The sequence below is a fragment of the Ochotona curzoniae genome, unplaced genomic scaffold (assembly GCF_017591425.1).
Source record: "Ochotona curzoniae isolate NIBS_2020 unplaced genomic scaffold, NIBS_Ocur_1.0 contig_883, whole genome shotgun sequence".
NCBI lineage: Eukaryota > Metazoa > Chordata > Mammalia > Lagomorpha > Ochotonidae > Ochotona > Ochotona curzoniae.
In genome coordinates, this window is record NW_024466599.1 from 75921278 (window position 1) to 75930624 (window position 9347).

A 9347-nucleotide genomic window follows, 5' to 3' on the forward strand; every position below is an offset into this window, starting at 1 on the left:
TAATTGCAGGTGTGTGTGTGTATGAATGGGGAGCTGTTTAAAATGTAGAAGTCTCTAAGTTCTTGAGCTAGAATGGGGCCCTTGATGTTCTGTCACATTCTCATGGAGTCTTATTTTTCAAATGCTACTTTTAGTTTGATGTTTCACTTTATATACTTCCTCATTTCCACATGTTATTTGTGATAGGTATTTGAAAGGAAACAAAGAGTGCTCGCTTTGGCAGCACATATACTAAAATTGGAATGATACAGAGAAGATTAGCATGGCCCCTGTGCAAGGATGACTCGAAAGAAAACAAAGAAATCTGATTGGCTGTACATACAGAGTCAGCCTTCTGTAAAGATGGAGATGTTCTTTAGCATGTAGGTTTCCCTTCTTGTTAAAAAGATCTCTAATTGTGTCCAGGCCTTGTGAAGCAATCACCTTGCAAATTCTAATGATGTTCAGGTGTTTGTGTTATCAGCCTAGAATCTGTATAGAACTGTGGTTCATGCCTGAGGAATGACCAAGCTGGAATTATTCAGTTAGGTTTCTGGATTATACCAGTGATGAAAGTCTTCTTTTCCCATTTATTCAACTGCGTTACATTTTTGGAATAATTTATTAAGTCTTTAATACATGTTGGCATTTAAAATTGTTAACGGTGGGCCCAGCGCAGTAGTCTTCCAGCTGAAGTCCTCATCTTCTATGTGCTGGAATCTCGTATGGGCGCTGGTTCTAATTCTGGTGATCCGCTTTCCATCCAGCTCCCTGCTTGTGGCCTGGTAAAGAGGTCGAGGATGGTCCAAAGCCTTGGGATCCTGCACCCCCGTGGGAGACTGGAAGAGGCTCGTGACTCCTGGCTTCGGATCAGCTCAGCTCTGGCCATTACAGCCACTTGGGGAGTGAATCCTTCTCTCTGACTCTCCTCTGTATATCTGACTTTCCAACAACAACAAAAAAATAATAAAATAAATGTTTAAAAAACGTATTAAAGTTATGGTCTGGAGTTTGAAGCCCAGAAATGCGGTTGGTGGAGAAGGGGAGAGAATTCATGACAAGGCATAGAATACTCACCCTTTCTACCCCAGTCGACAACAAGCATGCAACCATTCACCTTATCTGCTCTAGATTGAATGACCACGATCCTGAATTGCATGATACCTTTTATAGTTTTTTTTAATAACTATACCTTTTATGTATAAGCCATAAAAGAGTTTTTAATTATGAAGAGCCTTGAAAATATAATCATATTATGCAATCATTTTGTAATTATCTTCTTTCATTCAGTGCCATGCTTGCAAAGTTCATCTGGGGCTGTGGCACTTAGCAATGCTTTGTTCCTTTTGTTACTGCCTATCTTTTTTTTTTTTCCCACACTGATATAATTTTTCCCCCTGTATCTGGGGTCAGGGGAGACACAAGGGAAAAGCCCCACCCAGTCTCCTACCATCCCAGGTCCCCGATGTGCGGCATGCTCCGAGGGTCCTGCTCAAGCAGTTTTGATAGTTCAATAGGTCTGAATTGCTGCCAATCTCGCCATTCCAATCGCAATGAAATCTATTCAGAATCCATTGGCTGACATAGTCGCTGCATGGTTGGGGTTCTGAGATCAGCAGTTCAGTTGAAGGGATCTTCAAAGAAACTTCATCTGAGATGATCCCAGACCTGATTCTTGTGTGTCTTGCCAGTTTAGGGTCTGGCACAGTCTGTTGCCCCAGTCAGCTTATGCACATGCTGGTTGCTGCAACTGCTGGGTCAGTTCTGTTTCCAACCCTGTCTTCCATTTAAACCAATGGGTGTTGTAGTCCAGCTCGATTCTACCCACTTCATACTTGGTCCTCACGCAAACCAGTAGGAGGTACAGCTTTTATAGCTGTATTCAGATTCTAATTAACATCATCTTCTCCCATTTCATCTTTTTTTTTATTGTTAATAACATTGTATTATGTGACACAGTTTTATAGGCACTGGGATTCCTCCCACCCCTCCGATAACCCTCCCCCCTATGGTGGATTCCTCCACTTTCTTGCAAAACCACAATTCAAGTTTAGTTGAGATTCCTTCATTGCAAGCATATACTCAGCATAGAGTCCAGCATCTTATTGTCTAGATAAGTTCAAAGGCTTCTTGGGGAGACCTTCTCTGGTCTGAAGGTAGTGCTAACAGAGTCAAATCCCATTTAAAGCTCTGTCACATCCTGCATCCCAAAGTTTTCTTTTGCAGTAATTGCAAAACTGTTGTCTTTTCTTTAGAACAGTTGTCATCTTTCTGTTCCCTGGTTATTCCCCACTGTTGCACACTGCTTGCACTGCTGTGACATGCACAACATGTCTAGTGTCAGGAGTCTAAACGATGTCCATCGATTTGGCAGCTTCTGATGGCAACATATTAAACACTGGCCAAAATGAGCTTAATCTATGGAGATTTCACACCATAGTTCCCACAAATTTAGAAATCCTTATCAGTTACTCCCAGGTGGATTCAGTGGCTGCGGGTGGCAGGGTCATCTTTTTCTTCACTGCTTGCCTCAAGGATACAGAGTAGCTGGAACTATTTCTAGCTACTGAAGGAAGCATCCGAAGGAAGTAAATGTTTTCCTCCTAGTTTTTATCTCTTCACCACACAATCAACTATGTCTCAGAAATGAATGGGCTGAACTGCCATATGCCACTGGAGACTTTAAAGGAGACTGGGTCTGTCTTGATCTGGTGTATCTAATGGTCACCAAGGGAAGCTGTGGCTAGAAGGATAGGGGTGGTTGTTGGAAGTGTCTGACTCACACCGTCTCTGTATAAATGGGTACTGTGCTTTTTTTAAAATAGAAACTCGTGGAGGAAAGCATCTTGAAAAGAAGTAAGATATCTGATAACATCTTGAGCTCTACTGATCAAACATGGCAGCCATTTACCACACACAACCTTTCAAGATTTCACTTAGATTAATTAAAATACATTTTATTTAAAAGTCAGTGTTGGACAACAATCATCACGTTGCTAGTATTCCGTGGCTGTGTGTGACTGCCTCATTTGGGTAGCACAGATCAATATCATGTCTAGCATTGTGGAAAACTTCGTTAAGTAATATCAATTTGGAACCTTTCTAAGAAATCTGTTTAGGAAACAATCCAGACAAAGCATGTGAGAACACCATGAATATTAGTTGAGTTGAAAAAATTAGAAAAATTATGTGAAATGCATTTACTGTAGCTGTGGTTGTTTGTTCCACTGGACTATGATGCATTTTATTTGAGTGAATCATCTCTACAAAGTAATCATTAATGACATATTTTATGTATTTCTTCTACTTCGCAATTAATAGATAAGAATTTGAACACCAATGCTCTTGAAAGCATGAGGTGCACAATTAAATTGTCACAAATAGCAATGACTTGCATAACAAGTTAAATCGCTGTAAATATACGAACAGATGGAGGAGCCAGTTGGTTACTCACACCATTTAATAGATTCCATGAATGTAAATTCAACTCATTAGTTATATTTCCAGTAGTTATCCTTTTTAATATTTCAGCATGAGGAAGGAAAAAGAAAACTTAGTGATGGTTAACAAATTCAGTACTTCCTTTGAAGCACTTTCGGCTCAGAGAAAGTACTGGAAGGCATCACACCTTCCGTAGCCTATAACACACCGTGTGTTGCCCAGCCACTTGAATATTTTACTTCCAAATATATACGTACTTATCTGAGAGTTAAGGGGAGGGAGAGAGAGAGAAAGAGAGAGAGAGAGAAAGCAAGTGTTTCCATCTGCTGGTTCACACCCCCAAAATGCATTCACAGGTCTGGATTGGGCCAGAGGACGGCTTGGAGCAGGGAACTCCATTGAAGTATACCATTTGTATGTCAGAGACCCAAGTACTTGGGCCACCACCTGCTGCCTTCCATAGTGCATGTTGACAGGAAGCTGGGATTGGAAGAGTTCCAACTCTGCAGGCGCTCTTGCTGCCTGAGATGGATAGGCAGTCACAGAAAGGCCCACACCAAGACGCAAATAAGCAAATTTTGGGAGGTGGTATCATTCAGCTTTTCGTTTCTTTCATTAAAAGACCCGAGAGGAATGTTCTTGGAAGGCAGATGGTTTCTTTTGACTTAGAGTTTGGTTCACAGTTCAGAGCTGGGTGGCTTTACTGCTGTGTTGTCTGACTGGCTGTGGTGTGGTGCTTGCAGGAGTCATGTGATGGTAAGTCAGGCAGAACTAGGAAGAGCTCCTCTTTCTCTGTGTGGTTAACGGCCCCAGTGTAGCAACAAAATCCAACCCAGTTACTTCCCAATGGCCATGTCCCAATGCCACCACTGCGTCAAACCTCAACCCTGACTTTTCAATCATTAGCATTCATCTAGTCACCATGGAACAGGGCTTTGGGGAGCCACTTCTTGTCCAATTCATAGAAATAGTTCTCACAAGTGGGTTATTACAAAATCCCAAACCTAGCTTGACTCAAACCTCTTCACTTCCTGTTTGACAATGCCGTTGTTGTCCCCAAGGACGTTCTGTCATCCTCCACAACATGACGTGGCTGAGACAGCCCCCACCAAACAAGGCTGACGCCAGCACCTTGCCCTTGAACCTCCAAAACTGTGGTCTGAATAAACCTCTTTCTCTTCGTAACACCTGTTTCAGGTGTTTTGTTTAGAAATATGAAACTACCTAGGTGTTCCGTCTGATTTTCCCGGAGCTTGCATTTTGTATGTTGGTGTCATAGCTGACGCTACAGCACCAGTACAAGTTAGCACAGGTACGATGTGTCTGTTTAACCCTGTCATTTTGTCGTGTGTAGACTCATGTAATTACAACAATCAAGACACAGGACTCCTCCACTGTCACAAGACTCCATGATGATACCCAAGCGTCCTTACACCCTCTCACCTCTCCATCCTCTCTAATCCTGGCAACTCTGAATCGATTTTCTATCTCCCTAATTTTGTCATTTTAGGGATGTTACAGAAGTGGGATCAGAGTATGCATTCTTCGACACTGGCTTTTTGTTTCACTGCCTGCAATCAGTTTGTGAGAACCAATAGTTTGTCTTTCGTTGCAGCCAGAGCTTGTGATGTGAATGTGTCACAGTTTATTTAGCCATTCATTTGTTTCATAGACCATTCCAATTATTGACAGCTTTGGACTATCACAAGCAAAGCTAAAATAAGAAACCCAGAAGGATTTTGTAGAGAAATCAGCTTTAGGCTCTACGGGATAAATGCTGAAGAGTGTGACTACTGTTTAGAATGGCACATCTTGGTTTTTAAGAAGCTATCAAACTAATTTCACCGCTGTTGCAGCACCATTTTATGTTTACACCAGCAAATGATGAGGGATTCAATTTCCCCGTGTCATTGAGAGTTTTTCATATATTTTGCAAATTTTATTTTGGATTTCTAATAGGTATCAGTTTAAATGTTTTCCCATCAAAATTCATTTTGAAACTTAACCCCAACTGGGCCCATCTTGGTAAGCAGGGTTCTGTGAGGAAGATGTGAGCTCTCTGGCCTTGGAATGGAGTTGAGTCTTACAAAAGGGCCCTTCGCCCTCACACCATGTGAACACACAGCCTGCCTGCAGCTGCGCTGGAAGCAGAGACTCCGCCCTCACCTGAAGCCTGCTGGACTTCCCAGTCTCCATAACCAGGAGAAATACATTTCTGCTATTTACACATTGCACCATTAAGGCATCGCACACACTGCAGGACAAGCTCCATTTACAACCTCCTGCAGATCTCGTTGGTGGATCCCTCTTCATGGAACTATTTGCCTCCTCTGCAGCCTGTTAGGAAATGTCTCCTCAGCTGTCCAGTTCTCCTCATGCCTGTCCAGTTCTACTGCGATTCTAGTTTATGTTGCTTCTTCAATTTATAGATGTTTTTGTGTGTTCTCATACTTGCCAGTCCTTTGTCAGATATATCATTTGAGAACTTTCCCCTTGATTTTTATTTTACTAACAGAATCTTATGCAGAGCAAAGGATTTTTTGAGCCATGAATAAGAACTCTTTACCAAACCCTATTTTCTCACTAGTTCATTTGTGTTATCATCTAGAAATTACATGTTTGGGGGCCTGTTTGTGACAACAGTATGTTAAGCCATCCCTGCAATGCCAGCATCGCATATACGGACTGATTAGGGTCCCAGTTGATCTATTTCTGATCCAGCTTCCTGCTTAAGTCACTGAGAAAGCAGTGTAAGATGGCCCCCAAACTGGGGCCCTCGTTACCTATGTGACAGTCCAGGGGGGAGTTCTGGGCTTTAGCCTGGCAAGCGCTGGCTGTTGTGGCCGTGTAAGGAGTGAACTAGTGAATGGGAAATCTCTCTCTCTGTCTCTCTGTCTGTAACTCTACCTTCCAAATAAATAAATAAATCTTAAAAGCCTTTCAAAAATTAGGTGCTATATGCTTTAATTTCAATCTATGTTCTATTTTGAATTTATTTTGATATAAAGTGTAAGATATAGATTGAGGGTCATTTCAGTGGTAATAAAATTTTTTCTGGTATCACTTGTTGAAATAAGGATTCTGTCTCTATTGAGTCGCATTTGTACGTTTGCCAAAAATCAGTGACCACACTTAGATGGGCCTCCTCTGGATCTTGTGTTCTTCGCCATTGATTGATATGATCAATTCCCTTTGCTGATACCACATCATTTGAATTTCCATGGTTTATGGTAAAAGTTCTAAAACTGAAGGAGAATTACTCCTCTCACTTCTTAATTTTCAAAATTGGTTCAGTGATTCTAGTTCATTTTCTTTCTACATGAATGTTTGAACAATTTTATCAACACCTGCAGAAAGGCCTTCTGAGCTTGTGCTAGAAACTGTGTTAAACCTACAGACTGACTAACAGGAAGCTGACATCCTTACAGTATTGAATTTTCCAATCTGTTAATATGATGTGTCTCTCCATTTATTGCTATCTTCTTTCATTTGTCCCACTTGCACTTAAGTTTTCAACATGTGAGTTTATTTGGTTAGATGTGTACTTTTTAGAGTTTTATATTTCTTAATATTTGAGACACATAAAGAGTGGTAGAACCAGATATACCTATTGACAAAATGACCGAGACCCCATCCCCTGGTTCACTCCCTAGATGTCCATGATGGTTGGTCCTTGGCCAGGGTCAGAGTCAGAACCAGGAGTTTGGAATCCAGTCCAAGTTTCTCACAAGGATGACAGGGAACCAGTTAACTGGCGTCATTACTGCTGCTCCAAGGCACTTCATCAGCAGGAGCTGGGAGTTGAATCCAGATTCTCTGATGTGGGAGGCAGACATTTAACCTACACGCTAAAATGCCTATGTCCCACTTAAGTGTTTTGGGCAATAAAAAATGGCACTGTGTTTCATGTTTATATTTTTTAAGTGTCCACTGTTAATACATAGAAATATGACAGCTTTTAAAGTGTTTTTCTTGTTTCCTGGGACCTTGCCGGGGTCACCAAATGTAGGAGATTTTGCAGATTTCTTGTGGTTCCTTAAATGAACCATTAACTAATTTGAAAACGGGAGCTTATGTTCCCTCCTGTCCTTCCTCTATACTTTGTCTTGCATTCCTTCTGCAACACTAGCATGGACACAAGTTGTGACAGAGTACCTCCTCACTCTGTCTCATTTTACTGTTCGGATAGTGCTGACCTCAGACTGGAAAGCATTCCTTTGCTTGTTTTCTGGAAGATACTGTGCATTCCTCTTTAATGACTTGGTAGAATTCTGCAGAGACTCCATTCATCTAGGCCTGGAAATTTCCTTTTCAGGTTTTCAAAGTTGCAAATTTAGTTGTGTTAATCCTATTGGAGCTGTTTTCCATTGGGGAAACTTTGGACAATCGTGCCTCTCAAAGCATTGGTCAGTTTCCTTAAGATTGTAGAATTTGTGTATGTAGAGCTGTTTGTACTGTTCTTCTGTTGCCTTTAGTTGCATTCAGTGTCTATAAACAGGCCAATTCCTGTCTCGCATTTCAGGTATTTTTCTATTTCTATTTTTCTTGTCAGTCTTACAAGAGGCTTGTCCATTTTTCAAAAAGATTTAGTTGTTTTTGTTGAAAAGGTAGATTTACAGAGAGAGGGAGAGACAGAAAGATATGGTTCAACCCTCCAAAGGTCATAAAGGCTGATCCAAAGCCAGGAGCCAGGAGCTTCTTCTGGTTCTCCCACATGGATATAGGGATTGAAGGACTGAAGCTATCCTTTGCTGCTCTCTAAGGCCAGAAAGCAGAGAGCTGGATCAGAGTTGGGATATGAAATGGATGTTGACACTGGAGGCAGAGGGTTAGTTTGCTTTGACTTGGAGCTGGCCCTGAGGTTTGTCAATCTTGAAGCGTCTCTTCAAAGGAAAAGCTTTTGGTTTAATTGATTTTCTTTGTTACATTTTACCATCATTGATTTCTAATTTTTCATTTTTTGCTTTTATTTTTCTTGCTTTAGATTCCTTTTATTTTTTTTTTTGTTTTTCTATCCATTTGTTATTTATTTATTTTGATTCTACATTACTAATCTGTCATTTCTCCTCTGTCCTAATAAAATTTCTTTCTATTTTACCAAATTTACATTTGGTTTTATGTCTTCAGCTTCTTTGTTGAGATTTTATACGTTTTTACTTGTTTTTTTTTCAGGTGTAGTTGTAATTGTTCTTTGCAATTTTTTAATGACTGCTATTGTAAAACGTTTTGTCATATCATTCTAATCTCTGACACCTCTCTGATCAGACTCAATAACTATCTGTCTCCATGTTAAGATCTCCCTGGTATGAGAGATGGTTTCCAACTATGTCATAGATATTTTGAATACTGGATATTATCTCATGAGAATCTGGATCTTACTGAATTCTTCTCTTTGACCCAATTGCCCCTGACATTCATGGTCAGGGAACTGGAATAGTACCTCCTCACACTAAAGGGGGTTCAGTAAGGCTATCTTCTTACTGCTGGCATGGTGGGATTTCAGGTTCCATTTTTTTTGCCAGTGCTGATACCACCTCCAATAGATAGAGTGGGAGTGCCACTGGCAATTACCACTCCCAGGCCTCGCTGTCCCAGGCCACTGGCGAATGCCCTCCTCAGATGCCTTTTGGGTAGAGAGATGTAGGAGTACAGGTGGGTTTCCTTATTCCTCCCAATATGATCTCCATTCATGTAATGGCAGGGACCCTCATCATCACCCAACAAGGATGGGATTCCTGACTCACGACTCAGCTTTCGCTGAGGATCCCAGTGTCCTTCGCAGGTGTGGGTGAAAGTGTAGGTTCCCCATCCTGCCTTGGCAGAAAGATTCGAAGCTTTGTTTGGGAACATTGGTTTGAGTCATGTTGTCGCAGGTTTTCCAGGATGTCCCTTTCATGGTGCACTCACTGGTTGAGAAGCATTTAGCC

The 9347-nt window shown here is 41.2% G+C and overlaps 1 non-coding gene across 1 annotated transcript; it reads left to right on the forward strand.

Moving 5' to 3' along the window:
• Positions 1-207: 207 nt before the first annotated feature.
• LOC121165438 lies at positions 208-314 on the forward strand. The gene has a single exon (XR_005885232.1). It is a non-coding gene; the product is annotated as a U6 spliceosomal RNA (small nuclear RNA).
• The last annotated feature ends 9033 nt before the right edge of the window (positions 315-9347 follow it).